Source organism: Schistocerca cancellata, chromosome 8 (assembly GCF_023864275.1).
Source record: "Schistocerca cancellata isolate TAMUIC-IGC-003103 chromosome 8, iqSchCanc2.1, whole genome shotgun sequence".
In the NCBI taxonomy this organism is placed as follows: Eukaryota; Metazoa; Arthropoda; class Insecta; order Orthoptera; family Acrididae; genus Schistocerca; species Schistocerca cancellata.
In genome coordinates, this window is record NC_064633.1 from 237,380,881 (window position 1) to 237,401,725 (window position 20,845).

Here is a 20,845-nt window from a genome sequence, read left to right on the forward strand (position 1 = left end):
ATTGGAGAATGTCGACTTTCACCGGTGAATGTCAACAGATACCAAATACGTCGGTGAAAGATCGAATACTTCATTACGTTGTTGTACATTAGGACCCTCTCCGGTGTGTGTCGACAATCACAGATATGCTCTCGTGGAGGTCTAAAACAGAAGAGTCAAAAAACAAGCGACTGGCTCTCTCCCGCCAAATCCATTGTTCTGCTCGGAGTCAATCAGTTTTGTCAGAATTATGCAAGCTTTGATAACGCGAACAACGTATTCTTAATTTTTTTCCGATACCCTGATTTATGCTAAATGGATACTGCAGTAAATCGTGATCTTTATCATGAAAAGTTAAATGCATTAATTGCGGGTAAACGAGAAGACGATTGTTTTTATTTTTCTCAAGAAAAGTATTCTAAAATACTTTCTGAAGTGGTTTCTGCTAAAATTAAATGCAACACACCTTTGGATTACAGACGATTAAAAGGTTTTCATGTTTTAAAAATTAATCATGAAGAGAAGTTAATTGTACCGTTAAAACTAGGGGAAACAAACATACAGTATTATGTTACCAATGAAGAATTGTACAGTATACTATATGAATCTCACATCAGAATAGGCCACGGAGGAAGAACACGTATGCTTAAAGAACTGCAAGTTAAATACAAAAATATTACATATGAAGTTGTAATGTTGTATTTAAATTTATGCAAACGGTGTCAAATGAAACACAGTGCACCTAAGAAAGGTATTGTTGTGAAGCCAATGGTTAGTTCTGAATTAAACTCGACATGTCAAGTTGATCTCATAGATCTGCAATCAAGATCATTTAACTAAGTTTGTCCAGCTACGACCTTTGAAAACTAAAAGAGCTGAAGAAGTAGTGCATCAGGTTCCTTCAATATTTGTAACATTTTGTGTACCAGCAATATTGCAATCAGATAATTGTAGAGAATTTAGTAATCACGTCATATCCGAAATATGCGCTATGTGGAAAGATGTTAAAATAGTTCATGGAAAGCCTAGTCACAGTCAAACTCTAGGCTCAGTTGAAAGGGCCAATCAGGATATACAGAATATGCTAACTGCATGGATGAACGATAACGATACAAATAAATGGTCAGATGGTTTATCCTTTGTTCAATTTGCCAAGAACACTACATACCACGAAGGAATACTCCAAAGTCCTTATGAAGCCATGTTTGGCGTTAACGCAAAGAGAGGCTTAGCATCGTCTTTTTTGCCTGGAGAACAAATCGCAAATATTGAATACACCTGATCCGTCGGTAACCCAACCATGAGACAGTCACGGAACGACCAACCAAACGACTTGCTAGCCACCAACCGGTACATGAAAACGCAAGGACCAACTGTTACGGACGTGATTACCCACAATGGAATATGTATTAATCTGTCAAGACTACACACCGTGTTGGACAGCGACAACAGGTGAGGAAAGGACACTGCCTGAAATCAGATTAGTGGCCAGGGCAGGCAACCGGAACACTAACGGCCAAAAGGCAGAAAATCCCGCTGGTGTACTTGAATTGTAGTGAACCAATATATTTAATTGCACCACACGGCGGCTCGATTTTACCACTACAACCACTCGGTGTTGCTCACAGGAAAAACTCACCAACAGCGAACCACCGAAACGAACGACACAACATGAACGGACGTGGCTTGAGTACTTAAGACACCACTCAACTTTGACGTCCTGGGTTGGTGAGCCACTAAGCTCGACGCGATCGGACAGATCTACACACGCTCCGACACTGCGCAGGGACCGCCAGCGGACCCAGCCGACTTCGTCGCGTGGAGATAGCCTCCCTGGTCCGCTCGAACCGACGGACTACCCTCAGAATGCCGACAACTTCTAAAATAGCCGTTAGTGGGAATAACGCCAACTACACACACACAACCTGAGAAACACTTGCGAGAAGACCTGAACGATACCCAACAGTAACTAAGCACGCACGAAGACAATTCGGGAGTCGATGTACACAGATGCACAGCCGACTAATGAACGATCGGCGAGCCAAAACGCGTCGTCTGGTAGGACGACCGACCGACGATCCACCAAGACCGTGACTCGGCTCAAGTGATGCGTGACGGCAATGGTCTTTTTTTTCCATTTTGTAAGTTGTTGATCGTTGTGTTTGGTCGTTGCGGACGTCACATGACATCCTTTCAAGTTCGTATCTTGATCCTTCCAATCAGTTTTTTTTTTCTTTTATTACAGAGGCCAACCAACTCTCTTACCGAACACGCTGAGCTACCGTGCCGGCAATGGTCGGGCGAGCCATGTCGACGCAGACTTCACAGCTCCAACCTGACTGCGCTAGTGCCGCATTACAACTCCCTGACTGGCAGGTCCAGACTGCGCTCCAGACGCGTTCCAACTGACTGGCAGCCCGAACTCGCGTCCCGAACTCGCTTACGGCAGACAACGACCGGGAAGTAATAGCAGTGCAGCAAAGGTAATACAGAGGGGACATATTGATAGGGTTGCTGGCGCTCACGGTCAGGCAAAGCAGCAACGCAGTGACACCAGTGATTCAAATTAACGTAGTGAGGTGGAAATACGTTAAAAACAGGGTGTAAAATACATGATGACGCCAACACGAGCCACGCACGGCTCATGGAAAGAGTTTTACGTGTTCTGTACGAGTATGTTCATCTATCTCAGTAACATAAGAATTTTCTTGTCATCTACATGTTGTAGCATCGAATGTATGGTGGGGACAGAGCACTGGTCATTTAGAACTGGTATTGGAGATCACTCAATCAAAGGGCGTCCAAGATGACCATATGGTGGTGCAATCGGTTAAAAGCACAGAGTGTAACATAGTGTAAGCGTATTGTCATATCGCTGGCTTGGTTGCGGAGTACCTTTGCGAGCGGTCATGTTTGCAGTGTCGAATATGTGACACAGGGTTGTTATTTTGTGCTGCGGATAGCTCTATATGTGAAAGGCATTGTTATGGAAGTTCAAGTGTTGCTACAAGTGCTATTACAGTGAGGTAATGAGCTATGGAAGTGGATTCAGAGAAAAGTGCGTAAGCAAGTAATTAAATATGAGCAGTGCTCCGATGAATTATCTTGTGTATCCGCTCGTTGTGTGCCGTACCGTACAGCGTCAATCATTCGCGCCGTGTTCCGTCTTCCAGAATGTACAAATATGAACAGTAAAAGTTAGTTACCACAAAAAGGTGCAATCAAGTGCCAGTGTCCTGCACCGAGCGAGTGATCGTGCGTTCGGACATCGCGTTTCCGCATCATCAACAATCAACCGCGCCGCGACGGTTACATGCACACTCATACAAGTGAGAACTGAGAACTGAAAATTTAACTTTAACAACAGTGTTACATTATTACTAGTGTCAAGGAGGACTGATACCAGATATCTGTGTATGCATGACGAGCGTAAGAACTTTCGTTCGATTATTCGGCTTCCGCATCATCAACAATCACCCGCGCCGTGTTCCGTTAAGCGTACGCTCGTACAATTGATATTGTGCACAGATAATTATCAAAAATATTAACTGGCATACACACTTATGACTTAGAATGTAACCAGTGCAACCTGCGATTTTCTTATCGCCTCAGTATACAGTTGTTCATACCAGATGTTGGACAGTGTTGTGTTTGATGTTGAGTGGTTCCCATAAACCTCTTGCATATTTAGACACATAATTTCAAGCGAGCCAGCAGCAGTGTGAAGCAGAACAATATGACCGCCTCAAGAGTATCAGGTATGTGGTGTGGACAACGCGCACGGTCCAGGTGCGAGAAGCGAGATTCCAGCTTAAGAGACCCCAGTCATTAGTACCTCCGGGCGTGTAACAATAGGGATGCTAAACTGCTGGAGGGGGTTCCAGTGTAGCAGCCCAGGTGGTCGACAGTGGTGGATGTAAGAGTGCATGACAACTAATGAATTGGAAGTATTGTTGAAAACTGAACCAATGAAAGTTTTTGAAAAAATACCTAGGGCACGAGACTCAATAACAAAATTGACAAGAATAAGATTTCTTTGCAACAATACGTTGAATATAGTGAAAAATTTGGAGCACTCAATGGTAATATTGTATGGTAACAGATGTTACCATAAATAAAAGTGAAAATATTAAGTTGTAACTCAAAAGAAGTAGCTGTATGTCTTTTATTTGATATAATCATTTAGCTACGAATCAATGTGAAGAAATGATTGACACACTGAAGCAGAGTTCACCATCATCTTCTTGAAGGTAACACACGGCGTACTATAGCCATGTGTAGCCGAATACTTCTTCAACAGAACTCTGTTTCAAGATAAAGACTCGGGAATCATAGCGATGAATATCAAAGTTAGCTTGTTGCAGATTGTCTCACCAACATTTCATTATATTCAGATCATATCACATGACCAGTTGTGCAAATATTTAATATTCGTAATTAATGCTTGAACGCTCAAAAACATAAAAATTCATTAGGTGGCGTTTCTAGAAGAAATTGTAGGGGAGCAGTAGCAAAGTGGTTTTATAAAGTCTAGAGAATCAGCAGTTTCACCGTGTTCTTTACCACACCTTATTGCTGAGATGTAAAGGGCTTCTAGACACCCGAAGTTCTGCTTTTGTGTTTGGAACCGAGGTCTAACTGAAGATAAATTGGATATTTACCTTTTAGTTAGGACAACGTTCGGTTATGCAATGTAATTAGTTACTATCATAAACTGGCAGCTCATCCTTGGGATAAAGCTAAAATTTCATTTACTTCTTCAATAGTAATGTATTCTTCACTTGCCATTTGGTAGTTTTCTGTAACCATGCATTTCTCTTTCTTCTACATGTCTGTGCTGTGAACACTCCCGTCTTCCTAGATGCCAACAGCTGTTCCCACGTGGCTGCACACATTCGTCTCTAATTTGATGAACACGCAGGCTCCCTAGCGCATCTTTACTTGTTCGTTAGATCACCTGATCCTGATTGCCTACAAATTTCTGGCACTATTTGCAACAGAAGTTTAAAGATATCAATGAACCTGCAGATTGGCAGCTCTACAGAGTCTACCCATCATGAGTTGCATACTTGAAAAAGCTTGTGGAATTCCTTCCTAGCCAAACTGAGGCCATTTATAAGCCTTTTCTAGAGTCCGACAGCAAATTGTGTGCACTGAGATGCGCCATTACTCTCCTATACACTGCTACCTCAAAAACGTTTGCAAACACTTGCGGCAAAGAAATTAGTCGGTAACTGGATACATCATCTGTCTCACCCTTCCTGTAGAGTTGTGCAACTAATGACTATTTAAATCCCTTAGGAAAATGACTACACCTGAAAGACAGATTGCACGAGTGACGGGGTACACAATGTGTGGCGAACTGATTGTAAACCTACATGAAATTTCATCATATCAGTGGGAATCTATTCTCTTATGACACAGTAATTGATTAATTTCCATCTTTTATTGTTACCTGTAGCTGACTACGATGTGATTGCCATAAAACACCAACTTTCAATAATTCTGCATACTCACCTCTATCAATAAAATTTGAATGTTAGTTGGCGACTACTGACACGAAGTACAACTTCGACATGACCGCTGGCTCAAAATCTACATCTACATCGATTCTCCGCAAACCACCGTACGGTGATTGGCGCAGAGTACTGTGTACCACTACTAATTTCATTTCCTGTTACACTCGCAGATAGAGCGAGGGAAAAACGACTATCTATATGCCTCAGTCCGCAGCTCGTGGTCGTGCGGTAGCGTTCTCGCTTCCCGCGCCCGGGTTCCCTGGTTCGATTCCCGGCGGGGTCAGGGATTTTCTCTGCCTCGTAATGACTGGGTGTTGTGTGATGTCCTTAGGTTAGTTAGGTTAAAGTAGTTCTAACTTCTAGGGCACTGATGACCATAGATGTTAAGTCCCATAGTGCTCAGAGCCATTATATGCCTCTGTATGACCCATAATTTGTCGTATCTTACCTTCGTGGGACTTACGCGCAAAGTATGTTGGCGGCAGTAGAATCGCTCGGCAGTCAGCTTCAGATGCCGGTTCTCTAAATTTTCTCAACGGTGTCTCTCGAAAAGAACATCACATTCCTTCCCAGAGATTCCCACTTGAGTTTCCGAAGCATCTCCATAACACTTATGTGTTGTTGAACCAACCGGTAACAAATCTAGCAGCCCACTTCGGAATTGCTTCGATGTCTTCCTTCAGTCTGGCCTGGTACGGTTCCGAAACACTTGAGCAGTGCTCAACAATAGGTCGCACCAGTGTCGTATATCATGACTCCTTTACAGTTGAACGACTCTTTCATAAAATTTTCCCAATAAACCGAAGTCGACCATCTGCCTTTGCTACCACAGTTTTCACATGGTCGTTCCACCTCATATCGCTTTGCGACATTACGCCCAGATATTTAAACGACTTGACGATGTCAAGCTGGACGCTACTAATACTGTATCCGAAAATTACAGGTTTGTTCTTCCTACTCATGTGAATTAACTTACATTTTTCCAGATTTAGGGCTAGCTGCCATTCATCATACCAACTGAAAATTTTGCCTAAGTCGCCCTGTATCTGCCTACAATCATTCAACTTTGACACCTTACTGTACACCATGGCATCATAAGCAAGCAACTGCAGATTGACGCCCATCCTACCCGCCAATCATTTTTGTATATAGAAAACAACGGCGGTCGTATCAGCCCACCCTAAGTGTACGTTTACACTGCCTGTGATGCGATGCGACGCGATGCGAGGCATAATGGCCAAAGCGATGCAGTGCGATGGAGTGTTCACATTGCACACGATACAGCGCGCGCGCGCGCGCGCGCACGCGATCTGGCCAGCAATTGAGCAGTCGTGGCACGATGTCGTTTTTCCTCGACCCAGTAAATTCTTTTTTATTGGAAAACAGTGCTCTGAGAATTCAACGCAGTCGTGAATGGATGCATGAAATCAACAAGCAGAGGAGGGATTTAGGAGAATTTCATCATTTGTACAGTGACTTGAGAAAAGATGAGGATAAATTTTGGAATTATTTCAGAATGAGTACAGAGACATTTGATTATATAGTGTCGTTTGTTTCAAATAGATTACAGAAGCAAAACACAAATTTCAGAATGGCTGTTACCCCTGAAGAAAATGTTATGATCACCATCAGGTAAGTACACAATATTAAGTTTACAGCAATCATTTTATTATGAAAAATTTACAAATTGTGATAGATTCAAACTTTCTTTTTAATAAATTTTGACGTAATTGACAATGAGGAGTAAAGTACATCACAGTTCACTCACTTAAGTATCAAAGTTTTCGGAATCTTGGTGGCTTGAAATAACAATGTCATCAGGTTGAATTTCAGAAATGACTATCTCATTTTGCGGATTTCCAGCAATTACGATTTCAACTGGATTTTCAGGTGAATAGGGTGACATCAACGAATGTGCAGTGGAAGTGGTTGATTGATCCAATTCTTCCAAAAGAACCTGCTGAATTTTTATCCTGGCTCTCAACTGAGCTGCTGGTGATAGTTTTCGCATTGCTGGCAGCAAACTCACTACAAAATGATAGCTGTCATCTTGCGTTTCTGATTTCGACATTTGTTGCTCAATTAGCTTCAACTTTTGCTTCTCTATATTTAACAACTCAGAGTTTGTTGATTTCTTGGATCTCTTGTTTTGGTTTGTGTGTAGGGTGGGTGAGGGAGGAGGCATCGAAACGCTACACTCTGAACTTACAGACAGTCTTGAAGAGCTCGCTTGGTTGGTTTCATCAGGTGAAACACACACTCTCTCTCTCTGTAAGAGCTGATGAAAATGGTACGTCGTCGTGTGCGTCGTCGTGTTGCGATGCTGTTCTTTTACTGTGATGAACATCAGTCTTCGTCTTCCTTGGCGTCATTATGTCAGTCAGGGAGGTCATTAACTCGTACCACGGCCAATTGGATTGGAAAGGCGGCATGCCACCTTCGTCTCCTGAACGTTCAGCACGAGTTTTTTTGAGTTCAGAGCGGAAAGTGTCACGTAGGTTCTTCCATTTATTCTTCAGTACCTCGCCTGAAAATATAGACGTGAAAATATGCGTAAATAATTACGTACACTGTATACTTAATACATTTTTTGTCCTTAGCACATTAACTGAAAATCCTACGGAGATCCTACACATCCTTCAATTACGCTCATTTCATTCTTTTTCAGATATTTGTCGGTTGGGATGTCTTTCCATGCACTTTCACAGTCGTTTCGGATGGGTCTAACTACTGTCGCACAATGTGTGCATGAAACGTGCGCCGCAATACGTGAAATTCTGAGCCCTGTACACCTGCCTTCTCCTACTATACCACTGCTTCAAACCGCTGCAAAACACATGTATGCCAACTGGAATTTTCCGAATTGTGTGGGGGCCATTGATGGTAAGCATGTTCGGGTTAAATGTCCACCTCATTCTGGGACAATGTATTACAATTACAAAAAATATTTTTCGCTTGCTTTACTGCAGATTAATAGCAGTTGACATTGGAGGCTATGGCAAGCAATCAGATGGTGGCACATTTAGAGCAAGTAACTTGTACAATAATATTTTGAACGAAACTGAAAACTGGCCTCCACCGAAAGAACTACCAGGTACTTCAGTAAAAGCCCCATTAGTGTTGGTTGGAGATGAAGCCTTTCCACTACTGGAAAACTTAATGCGCCCTTTCCCTGGACTTTCACTGACTGAGGAAGAGAGGTTATTTAACAGGAGGCTATCGAGGGCTAGAACCGTGGTTGAACGCACTTTCGGAATTATGGCCAGCAAGTGGCGTCTTCTCCGAAAGGAAATTGAAACTTCTGTAGAACATGCAGACATTATTATTCAGTGCATCTGCGTCTTGCACAATATAATAATCGATAAAGATGGGCCTGACATTTCCCTTCAATTGTCTATTGACCAGGACATAACAGAACACAGTACTTTAGAAGCATGCTTCCAAAATGACAGAGCCAACAGTAGTGCTTCAAGAAGAGCGAGGAGTGTCAGAGAGGCCTTCAAAAACTATGTGAACAGTCATTAATGCAAATATATCAATTCTGTAACTATTGTGAACGTCATTTCATTATCAAAACACTGTAATAGTATCTATACACAATTAAAATTAGAAAATGAACGAAGTTGTTTGTGTTACTTGTATCTTGGAGTCTTGTAGCTATTTATTTTACTTTTTTGTACTTACTGTCTGTTCCACAATCTTCAGCTATTTCATTCCATGCTTGACGAACAAAATCCCTATTGTGTTAATATTTATTTTTCTTGTTCCACAACACGGGGCGTTCACGCACATTGTTAATTAGTCTTTCGACGTCCATCGCAAGCAAGCAATTACTCCAGACGCAAGCACAAACAAGCAATCGCTTCAAACACTCGCGCGAAACGCAAACTCGGTTGCGACTGCAGCGGAGTCATCGCATCGCACCGCATCACATCGCTCGGCCCAGCCTGCAGTCTAAACGGGCACCGCTCTGTTGCCACTGTTAAACCAAGCCTGCCCATTGTCACGCGATTTCAGCGCTTCATCGCTCCGCTCGGCTCGGCATCGCATCGTATCGCATCGCGGGCAGTGTAAATTTAGCCTTAGGCATTCCTGACGATACCCTTGACTTTGATGAACACTCGCTGTGGGGGACAACATAGTGGGTTCTATTACTTCGAACCACTCAGCTCGTAGCTTCATTAAGAAGCTGTTATCGGGGACTGTGTCAGATAATTTCCGGAAATATAGCACTATGAAATCTGGCTGTTAGTCCCCATCCATTTTTCGCAGTATATCATATAAGAAAAGGGAAATCTGAGTTTCACACGAGCGATTCTTTCTAAAACCGTTCTGATTCGTGAAGCTTCTCAGCCTCAAGAAATTTTATTATATTCCAACTGAGAATATGTTTAAGGATTCTGTAACAAACCGAAATAAGGGATATCAGTCAGTAATTTTGCATATCCGTTCTTTTATCCTTCTTATACACTGGAGTGACCTGCGCTTTTTTCCAGCAGCTTGGGACTTCGTGCTAGGCGAGATCTTCACGATAAATGCAGGCTACGTAAGGGGCCAAAGACATAGAGAACTCCTTGTAAAATCGAACTGGGATTCAATCCGGACCTGGTGATTTATTTGCTTTGAAATCTTTCAGTTGTTTCTCTACGCCAAGTATGCTTGTTACTGTGTCGTCCATTCGGGAGTCTGCCCGATGGTCAAATGAAAGTATGTTTGTACGATTCTCCTGTGTGAACAATTTCTTAAACGTGAAATTTCAAACTTCGGCTTTCGTTTGGCTATCTTCAACTCCCACACCACATTGGTCAACAAGGGACTGAATGGGAGCCTTAGACCCGCTTAGTGATTTTGTCTAAGACCAGAAATAACAGTTTCATCCTCACACAAGAGAGGTGTAACATACTGAGAACTCACATTCTGCCATGATACCTCTTTCGCTGTTGACGATATAGTTTTAATTGCTTGTTATAATGAATTGTTTTCGCCTGCCTAATGACACTTCTCAGCTCTTTACAGTATTGTCAGTACTAAATTCAGTTACTCGGCTCTGCATGTTCTTTATATTATAATACAGCTCCTGTTTCCTCCTACATGATACTTTAATGGCAATTGTTATCCAGATTGGTGCCTGCCTATTTAATGGGCGAGAGGATTAAAGAAAGCGATGATATCTGAGTAAATGTAAAATCTTAGAAATATAAAATCTTAGAAATATACATCCAGTGAGGCAACTTAGTTCGTGACATCTGATAACAGGAGATAAAACAAGGACATTCTTAACTTGTATTTTTGCTGTAGTGACCAGAATAATATTACATTATAAAACAATTTTCTTTTTCTCTCCATAAGAGCTTAAGAGCTTGTAAATATATGTTCCTAATTTTATATCTTCCTTCTCTTTCTGATTGTATATACACCGTTGGCGGAACCACACATGTGACCAAGCTATTGACCAACGAATCAGTGCATGGAAAAAATTTAGTTGCCATAAATCCCAAGAGAATTGGATGAACTTCTTGAAAACACAGAAGCAATCAAGCAAAATCATTCGCAGTGAAAAACGACAGTATGACAAACGGCGACTGACAGAGATCGAATCGGACTTCATGAAGAACAATACAAGAAACTTCTACAGAACGTTCAGAGAAAATATGACTGGATATCAACCACCCAACTTGTGCTTCAGAAGACCGGATGGAACCCTAGAAACCAATACCAAAAACAATTGTGACATTCTGGCAAAGTACTTTGAAAAACTGCTCAACACGGACCTCCCCATGGAAGAAATGATGACAGAAACGAGCACATACAATCCAGATAGTGAACCTCCAACTCTAGAAGAAGTTAAAGAAATAATAAAGTCACTCAAGAATCGTAGATCACCAGGAGAAGATGGCATCATCGCGGAAATCTGGAAGTTACAAGACCCAGAACTCACCAAAGACATCCACAGGATCTTGGAAGACATCTGGAAAACCATGAAAATTCCTGACGACTGAAAAACTGCCCTGATACACCCACTACACAAAAAAGGTGACAAGACTAACCCGAACAACTACAGAGGAATATCCCTACTACCGGTCACATACAAGATCCTCTCTAAAGCTTTACTGAACAGACTAGAATGCCAAACCGACCACTTGATTGGGGAATACCAAGCAGGCTTCCGTAAAGGGCGGTCTTGTGCGGAACAAATTTGGAACCTGAAAATGATTTTACAACACAAACAGAACCTGATCATTACCTTTGTTGACTTCAAAAAGGCGTACGACTCTATCGACCGGAAAACTCTCTTCAAAATTCTAGCAGAATACAAAGTAGACAACAAAACACGAGCTATCATAGAGCAAACTTTAACCAACACGACCTCCAAAGTAAAGTTCTGTGGGGAACTATCAGAGCCCTTCGAAATTCGCACAGGTGTCCGACAAGGCGATGGCCTCTCACCTCTCCTTTTCAATCTGGTGTTAGATAAGGTCATAAAAGAATGGGAAACATCTCAACAGGGGATAACCTTAGGAAACCTACAGATTAAATGCCTGGCTTTTGCAGATGATTTGGCGATTGTCACGAAAGGTATAAAGGAAACAAAAGACGCTATTGAAAAACTGCACGAAATCGCTTCCAAAACTGGACTACAGATCTCTTACGAAAAGACACAGTTTATGAGCACAAAGAAACTCTCATCTCTGAACACAAAGTATGGCACGATTTACAAAACAGCAAACTTCAAATACCTCGGTGAAACACTACAAATGAGTGGACATAACAGAGACTCAAATGAAGAAAGAAAGACTAAACTGGACAAGGCATACAAAGTAGTGTGGAATCATTACAACAAGAAGCCAAATTACGCCATTACGACACGGTGGTGCTCCCCGAGGCACTATATGCAGCAGAGACCACACTAATCCGAGGGCATACACGTATCAGACAATTAGAAAAAGTAGAACGGAAAATACTTAGGAAAATATTTGGCGCAACAAACAACAATGGAATATGGATCAAGAAACCTACAGAGGAACTGTACAAACATACGGATACAATCACAGAAAAGATTAGAAAACGCAGATTACAATTCTATGGACACCTATACAGAATGCCATCACACAGGCTGACCAAACAGATCTTTGACTGGGTAACCACTAGAAACAACAAATGGGTGGCAGAGGTAGAAAACGACCTGAACCAGCTCAACATAACAGCAGACACAATAAACGACAGAATAAAGTTCGGAAACATCATTAAGAAAAGTAAACTACATGAGATACAATGCGACAAACGAACAGGCATAAAATGGACCGAAGAACGAAAGCAAGATCACAGCCAGAAGATGAAAGAAATATGGGCAACCAAAAAGGCAATCAAGATGAAGCCGAAGACACGAAGCCGACAAGAAGCATGGACAGAGGACCGGAAACAGAAACACAGCGAGCGAATGAGGGAAGTTTGGGCAGCAAGGAAGGCAGCAAAAGGAACTGGCATGTAGTTTAGTCCAAATGCGCTCTTTAAGGGCAAAACACCAATAATATATATATATATATATATATATATTTCGTTTTCTTGTCAGGCGTCATATAGTCGCTTTACATGCAATGAAGAGGTTGTTTGTAATCCACATACGTTCACGAATTTCAATATTTCCACAAAAATGTCCCGTAACAGTCGCCAGTTGTCACGTTTCTTTTCATTTTGACAGGTAAAAGGGACATAAATGTTTCATTTCATAAAAAATAAGCTGTGCATGAATATGATTATGTTGTGCATGAATATGATTTTGCATCAGGAAAAACACAATACAGATACGTTGGCACAATGGGATTAGTAGTTCAACACACGTAGGTTCCATTTTTCTAAAATACTTAGCCACAGTTGTTTTAGATTTCTTTGCCAACACCAGTTATTTTCCTCTGAGATATCAGCACTAGTGGCTATCTAGAATCATCATGTTTTGAAGGCTCACTACTATAAAACACCACTGTGACTTTCACGTCACGAATATTCGACTGGGCTGCATTAAATTAGATGTGGGTGTTCGACTTGGGGATAGTGAAATACTTAAATGGCTTGATGTGATGAGTAGTCGGTCACTGTGTCTTCAAACAATGTGAGCGACATTTTGTGATACATCCACTTGCAAAATATAAATTCATTAAGAAATGATGAAGATGATGTTTGGTTTGTGGGGTGCTCACTAGCGCGATTATCAGCACCCGTACAAATTGCCAACTTTTGTTCGGTCCACTCTCGCCACTTTCATAAATGATGATAAAATGATGAGGACAACACAAACACCCAGCCATTAAGAAATTCGGTAATGTGACATCAAAAGGGCAGCTACAATGACTGGCAGATACCAGTTCAATATTTTTTATAGCAGAGTTTTGAGTAAAAAGCAGGCAGCATTTTAATGCTCATGGACTAACGAACGATCGAGTCAGAGCAAATAACTTCCACTTGTCTACTGCTGCTTCGGATTGTTCGCTGGCAAATTCGAAAAGCTGTTAGATTATTATTTTTTCGTTTACTTTATTTATTTATTTTCCTTTTTGCTACAGCACACAGTATAAACCATGTTTTATGAACTAAAGATTTCATGTTTCTTTCCCTACAGACGTTTTTTGCTTAATTGCTTCGTGTGAAATTTTCTGTTTTTACATGCTTGGTGTGCCTCGAATATTCTTTACGTGTGACATATATTAGTATGTGTAACGAAGTTTCATTACGTGTACAAATTTGATTATTGGATTTTGCTGTTAGGCAACGGTTACGTCATAATGGCGAAAATTAACGAGGTTGTCCTCAACGAAATAGTTACCGAGGTAAATGAGCAGACCGTCTTATTAAAAGAGAATGTCAAAGAAATTACCGAAAAATTGGAAAGCTTACTCTTACGCTCAGAAGGACAGAAAGAATAAACAAGTAACATCTCCACACAAAGAGATGAATTATGCACAAAAATGACAAATTTTTCTGCCAACGGTGATGGAGATTCCGATGAGACAGTGCCTGTGCACTTCACGGACGCAGCTGAAAACCAATGTTTGAAACATTTCAAAGAAAATCAGTTAAAAATCAATAAACAACAAAAGAATGTCATTCCAACCGTACAGTCACATCGCAACTGAAAAAAAAATTAAGAATAATAACCGTAGACAACTGTTTATTACCTAATAACATAAGTACATACTGTGAAAATCTAGACGACAGAGTAGCTTACGGCGTTTGGGAGATTAACAACGTGAACCGTTTCACATGCAGCGATCCGAGTGCTTGCTGCGACATCGAAAAAGCTACGCCAAGACGCAAAGACACATTCGATTAAAAACAGTTCCTCACTGTACAAAAGTTCAAAGATTAGCGAAACTTCACTAACGAAATTCATGTTACGCGCGTGGCTTCATCATTTATCTATGTGTTACCACCAAATAGGCCCCTTTAGCACAAGCTAAAATTCATGAGCGAAAAGCAGAAAATGAACCGACAGTCAGAATGCGATCGATTATAAGAGATTGTCAATCATAAGAAGAAGACTTTTACCAGACATTTTAAATGCATACTGGTCTACATCAAAGCTGGATAGATTCGTCAATCAGAAGAGGACTTTTACCAGGCATTTTAAATGTATACTGGTCTACATCAAAGCAGGATGGACTCAAACACAGTATAATCATGTTGAGCAACTTTGAACAATCTGAATTCTCAAGTCCAGTACAGTATTTCGACGACACGATAAGGGTAGACCAGTAACCATCCACTCGAAAGATTACGTCGTTGGACACTAATTTTGCAGAAATATAATTTCACTATCTGTTCCATTCCAGAAAAAGACAATGCCATTGCTAATTCATTATCTCATTCCCCAGCTGATTTAGCTAATAACAACAGAGGTACTTTACAGGGTACATTTTTTAGCTTACTTTATCTACAAAAAGTAACTTTCCAAAACCGTAATTCAAATTCATTACCTGACATAGCAGAACAAAAGAAGATCACATTTGGAACGGTGTTAAAAAAAATAGAAAGATCAGAGAAATACAATTACCAGGCAGTTTTATTTGGTCAGAAACTGTATCGTCTTTAAACGTAGCCCTGTAAATGGTACACTTTGGGTTGTGTATATTCCAGTGGAATTTGTCAATAAGACGATATAGTACACGCACGTTAGCTACACGCATTTTGGACCACGGAAATGTTTTAACAAATTACGGGCCACAAGCTATTTTAACAACATGGAGAAAAGAATGCGAAAAGTACCTGAAAAGTGTAAACTTTGTCAAAACTCCAAACCTTTCACTATCTCACATTGTACCCTACTGTTTCGAATGATACAATCCAAGCTAAAAGAAGTCGTAGCCGTACATTTACTAGGATCACTATTTAGGTCCATAAAAGGATTTTCTTATGTTTTCGCCGCAGTGAAGTTGACGGCTAAATTTGTATCACTCATCCCTTTTCGCAAGGTTACAGCTAAAACAGTGTTCAAAGCTTTCAGTAAGAGCTCTTTACATCATGTGCGACATGTTGACTAGGTCATATCAGATAACGGTTCTGAGTTTCGAAACAGTGTTTGGTTGCGTATATTACAGAGATACAAGATCCAGTATATTTATTTCTTTATATTCTTCACATTCAGACCCATCACAACGTATAGTGAAAGAGATTAACAAGTTGTGTAGAGTCTATTGCCACAGTCGACACAAAAACCGGGACAGATATAACACTTTATTTCAAGATATATTAAATTAGGTTCCTCACGACTCAACTCCTTTGTCACCAGTCTTACAGTGAAATAACCAACAGCTGCAAGACCAAATTAACCAATTCATACGGTTTTCCTCGCATCGGAAAACTACGGCACAAAGATATAGTACAACTAGCCTTAACAAACATTGCAAATACAGCTGAAAAACGCAGGTAATCCCATAACATGAAGGCATAAGTCAGGAATTTCCACGTGGGACAAAAAGTTTTGGTCACTTTTCTTCTGATATAAAATAAGGGTAAGTCTCTTAGTCAGAAATTCTTCCTTCTCTACAACAGACCCTACAGAATTAAAACAATAGTGAAAGAGAATGCAATCGAAGTTGAACACTATGTACACGGAAATCCAAAGGTATGTACCACATGTTACACATAAAGTTATTTGTTGAGTAAATATTTAAGAATGTGTGTGAAATCTTATGGGACTTAACTGCTAACGTCATCAGTCCCTAAGCTTACACACTACTTAAACTAAATTATCCTAAGGACAAACACACACGTCCATGCCCGAGGGAGGACTCGAACCTCCGCCGGGACCAGCCACAAAGTCCAAGACTGCAGCGCCCTAGACCACTCGGCTAATCCCGCGAGGCTAGTAAATATTACGTTGGCAGTACCTGATACTGTAGATAGTGATATGTGTGGAATTTTATGTAAGTTATTGAGCATGCAATGAAATTTTGTTTTCTGCTAAGCTGTGTATTGAGATTTTTTTATGCAATTCCATGAAGTATGCAAGGTAACAGTGGCAAAAATTATTCAAATTTCTTAGTTTTGAGTGAATAATGGAAGCAGTACTATAAATGATTTTCACAATAAGCAACTAACAATGCAGTTTTTCTTATCTGCCAAATGTGAAGACTAAGCAGAGAATAAGCGTTGTATTGGAAAAGTAATAACGTTTTTGAAATTTGGGGTCATTTGTACATTGAAGCCATTAGTGCTTTATTTTGATGATGATGTATGATGAAGTTTCTGATGTGTAGTATGGTGATAGTATGGTGATATATGTTGATGATATTTGAGGTAATGATGACTAGGAATTGGTTATGGACTCTGGTTGCTGTTGACAAATATTGTTAGAAGAATAGTACATTTAGTAGTTTGCAAGCTAAGATATGAGTGAGTGTTGATGACGTATGAAATGCTATCTATGCTTCAGTGATATGAAATGATTTACACAATCTGTACAAAAATTTTTGCTTGACCACCTGAAAGGTTTGATGTCTGAATTAGTAAAATGTTAGCTGGAATACAGTTTGCCACTTAGTTGTTTCCACTGACATCAGTACCACACTTCCTGGGAATTATGTTTTGTATGCATGAAAGCAGTATTTTTTGCAATTTTCCTTTAAATACTTTTGTAAACTTAATAACAGTTTCAGCACTTTATACTAACCTGTAACCTTTTCTGTTTACAAGGCCTCTTGAAAGTCCATGATGAGAAATTTTATTGAAAAATGGTTACGTTCTGAAAAATCATTGGACAAGACTTACTCAAAAACTGAGAAAAATGAGAGAGGAAATCTGTCACAAAGGAAAAAGAGCAAATTTCTTTTATGTAATTACTTAATTACTTAATTGCTTATTATTAATTACTTAATTATTTCTCATAATTACTAACTATATTTTTGGCAAATACTTTTAACTTAGTACAAAACATTATTTAATGTTAACAGTACCATGGTAAACCAATCTAAGTAAGCCAGTTGAGATAATCACATACTTATTCTTCTTTTAAGATTTAATGTTATCTTTCTTCACTTGACAGGCACATTGATTTATGTTAGTATGTGATATGTTTTGACTGGTTAAAGCAGTTTTTGCTAGATGTGATACACTATTGCATGTCCTATGACAACTTACTTTTCCATGATTTTGTGTTTTCGATGTTTCTTTGTGTGCAATTCTGTTAGTGGGGAAATTTTGTTAAGATGTTACGTTGTACAGTTTGCTTGGCACATCTTTTCTTGTAGTTAGGTGCTTGTTTTCTTTTTCTATGCTGTGTGATTGAATGTGATGTGCTACTGTAATTTTAGTAAGACCCCAACACTTCAAGCAAAAGATATAAAGTAGAAACTCTTGAGTTAGCAACAGGTTACCAGGGGTATACGTCAAGATAATGGCTGAAAAATGAGTTTAAAGAAATAATTTGAAGCAACGATTCATGATATAAGGTTTGCTAAAAGAATATGGTTTTATATGAGGTGATGATTAGAGAAGTGCATGGTTGAGGAAAATTTTTTTGAGTTTATGGTTTTAATAATGTGGATATCCTGAAGTTTAGGATGAAGTTTTAGCAATGTCAGAGGTATAAATTGAGTACTATGGTAGTTGTACGATTGAAAGATGAAATTTTTGGAAAATATAAGTGATGAATAAAAGATTTTGGAAGTAAGTTCTGAAAGATTTAAGAAACTGAAAGATGGAAATAATTTGAGATATTTTTGAACTAATGAAATACATATTTGATCCATAAATGGGGATGTTTTAACATTTTGTGTGAACATGACTTCTTGAGACTTGACTCTATGATAGCTCCCTTTTCCATTACCTGTTTATGAATACAAGACAGATATCTGAAATTTTAACATAGTGATAATTTTGGTACCATTGAATATATGTTTTACTTCTAGCTGATATATTTTTTTCAAGGTTTAAATGTAAAGATGCCAATTTCTAATATCTTTTCTCTGAACACACATGAATTTGTTATAATTACACTACTATGTTTCTTATTTGGAAGAAATAAACCAGTAAACACAATCTAACCTGCATAACACTGTGTTTGTGTTGCATGAGTGCCAGTTTTACCCTCCTTTAATCCCTCTACAGATGGTTACAAGAAAAACTTAAAATTAACATTTGGATAAGTTACTTAACTGTGTATTTGAATATGAAAAACTACAGGAACAAATGAACCTTTGACCAGAAATACCTAAGCTATCTGACTGCAGTTTTGAATAAGAATTTACAGCTGATACAGAATCTGGCTTGTGCAATGGAATTTATTGGATTAGAGTACATGACATGTTGTGATGTGTCAGTGCCCATCTTGTCATAAGTTTTGCACTCACCACTTTAGATGACTGCTTTTTCCCATTTGATTTACAGCAATTCGCAGCATCATGCAGCAGTAGCGGCTAAAGCTTGTTGTTTCTAGGAATGAATTTAATAAAAAGGAGTTTGCTTGAGTTCTATCAACTACTACATAATTTGTGAGAAGAGATTTCATAAATTTAGTCTATTTTAAACTCCAGATTCATTCTGACAACAAATAGACAATGGCAGCTACAATGACATAGGTATCAATAACGGTTGAGTGCCAGATTGAGAAATTATTTCGAAGTTACATTAACATTTAATAACCACAGCATTTATTTATTAATTAGGTGTGATCGAAAATTATTACTATTTTGAGGACAAGGAAGCTTCTTTCACTAACAAACTAAAAAATATTCTTCTGCACAAGCCGTATTTTCTGCATATTGATTAAAAATCTGAACAATGACGTTTATCAGTGCTTTTTACATGTTGTTGTTGTTGTTGTTGTTGTGTTCAGTCCTGAGACTGGTTTGATGCAGCTCTCCATGCTACTCTATCCTGTGCAAGCTTCTTCATCTCTCATTACTTACTGCAACCTACATCCTTCTGAATCTACTTAGTGTATTCATCTCTTGGTCTCCCTCTACGATTTTTACCCTCCACGCTGCCCTCTAATGCTAAATTTGTGATCCCTTGATGCTTCAGAACATGTCCTACCAACCGGTCCCTTCTTCTTGTCAAGTTGTGCCACAAACTCCTCATCTTCCCAATTCTATTCAATACCTCCTCATTAGTTACGTGATCTACCCCTCTAATCTTCAGCATTCTTCAGTAGCACCACATTTCGAAAGCTTCTATTCTCTTCTTGTCCAAACTATTTGTCGTCCACGTTTCACTTCCATACATGGCTACACTCCATACATATACTTTCAGAAACGACTACCTGACACTTAAATCTATACTCGATGTTAACAAATTTCTCTTCTTCAGAAACGCTTTGCTTGCCATTGCCAGTTTACATTTTATATGCTCTCTACTTCGACCATCATCAGTTATTTTGCTCCCCAAATAGCAAAACTCTTTTACTACTTTAAGTGTCTCATTTCCTAATCTAATTCCTTCAGCATCACCCAACTTAATTCGCCTACATTCCATTAACCTCGTTTTGCTTTTGTTGATGTTCATCTTATATCCTCCTTTCATCGGCGAACCTCAACGTTTTTATTTCTTCTCCATGGACTTTAATACCTACTCCAAATTTTTCTTTTGTTTCCTTTACTGCTTGCTCAATATACTGATTGAATAACATTGGGGACAGGCTACAAACCTGTCTCACTCCCTTCCTAGTCACTGCTTCCCTTTCATGCCCCTTGACTCTTATAACTGCCATCTGGTTTCAGTACAAATGCTAAATAGCCTTTCGCTCCCTGTATTTTACTCCTGCCACTTTTAGAATTTGAAAGAGAGTATTCCAGTCGACATTGTCAAAAGCTTTCTCTAAGTCTACAAATGCTAGAAACGTAGGTTTTCCTTTCCTG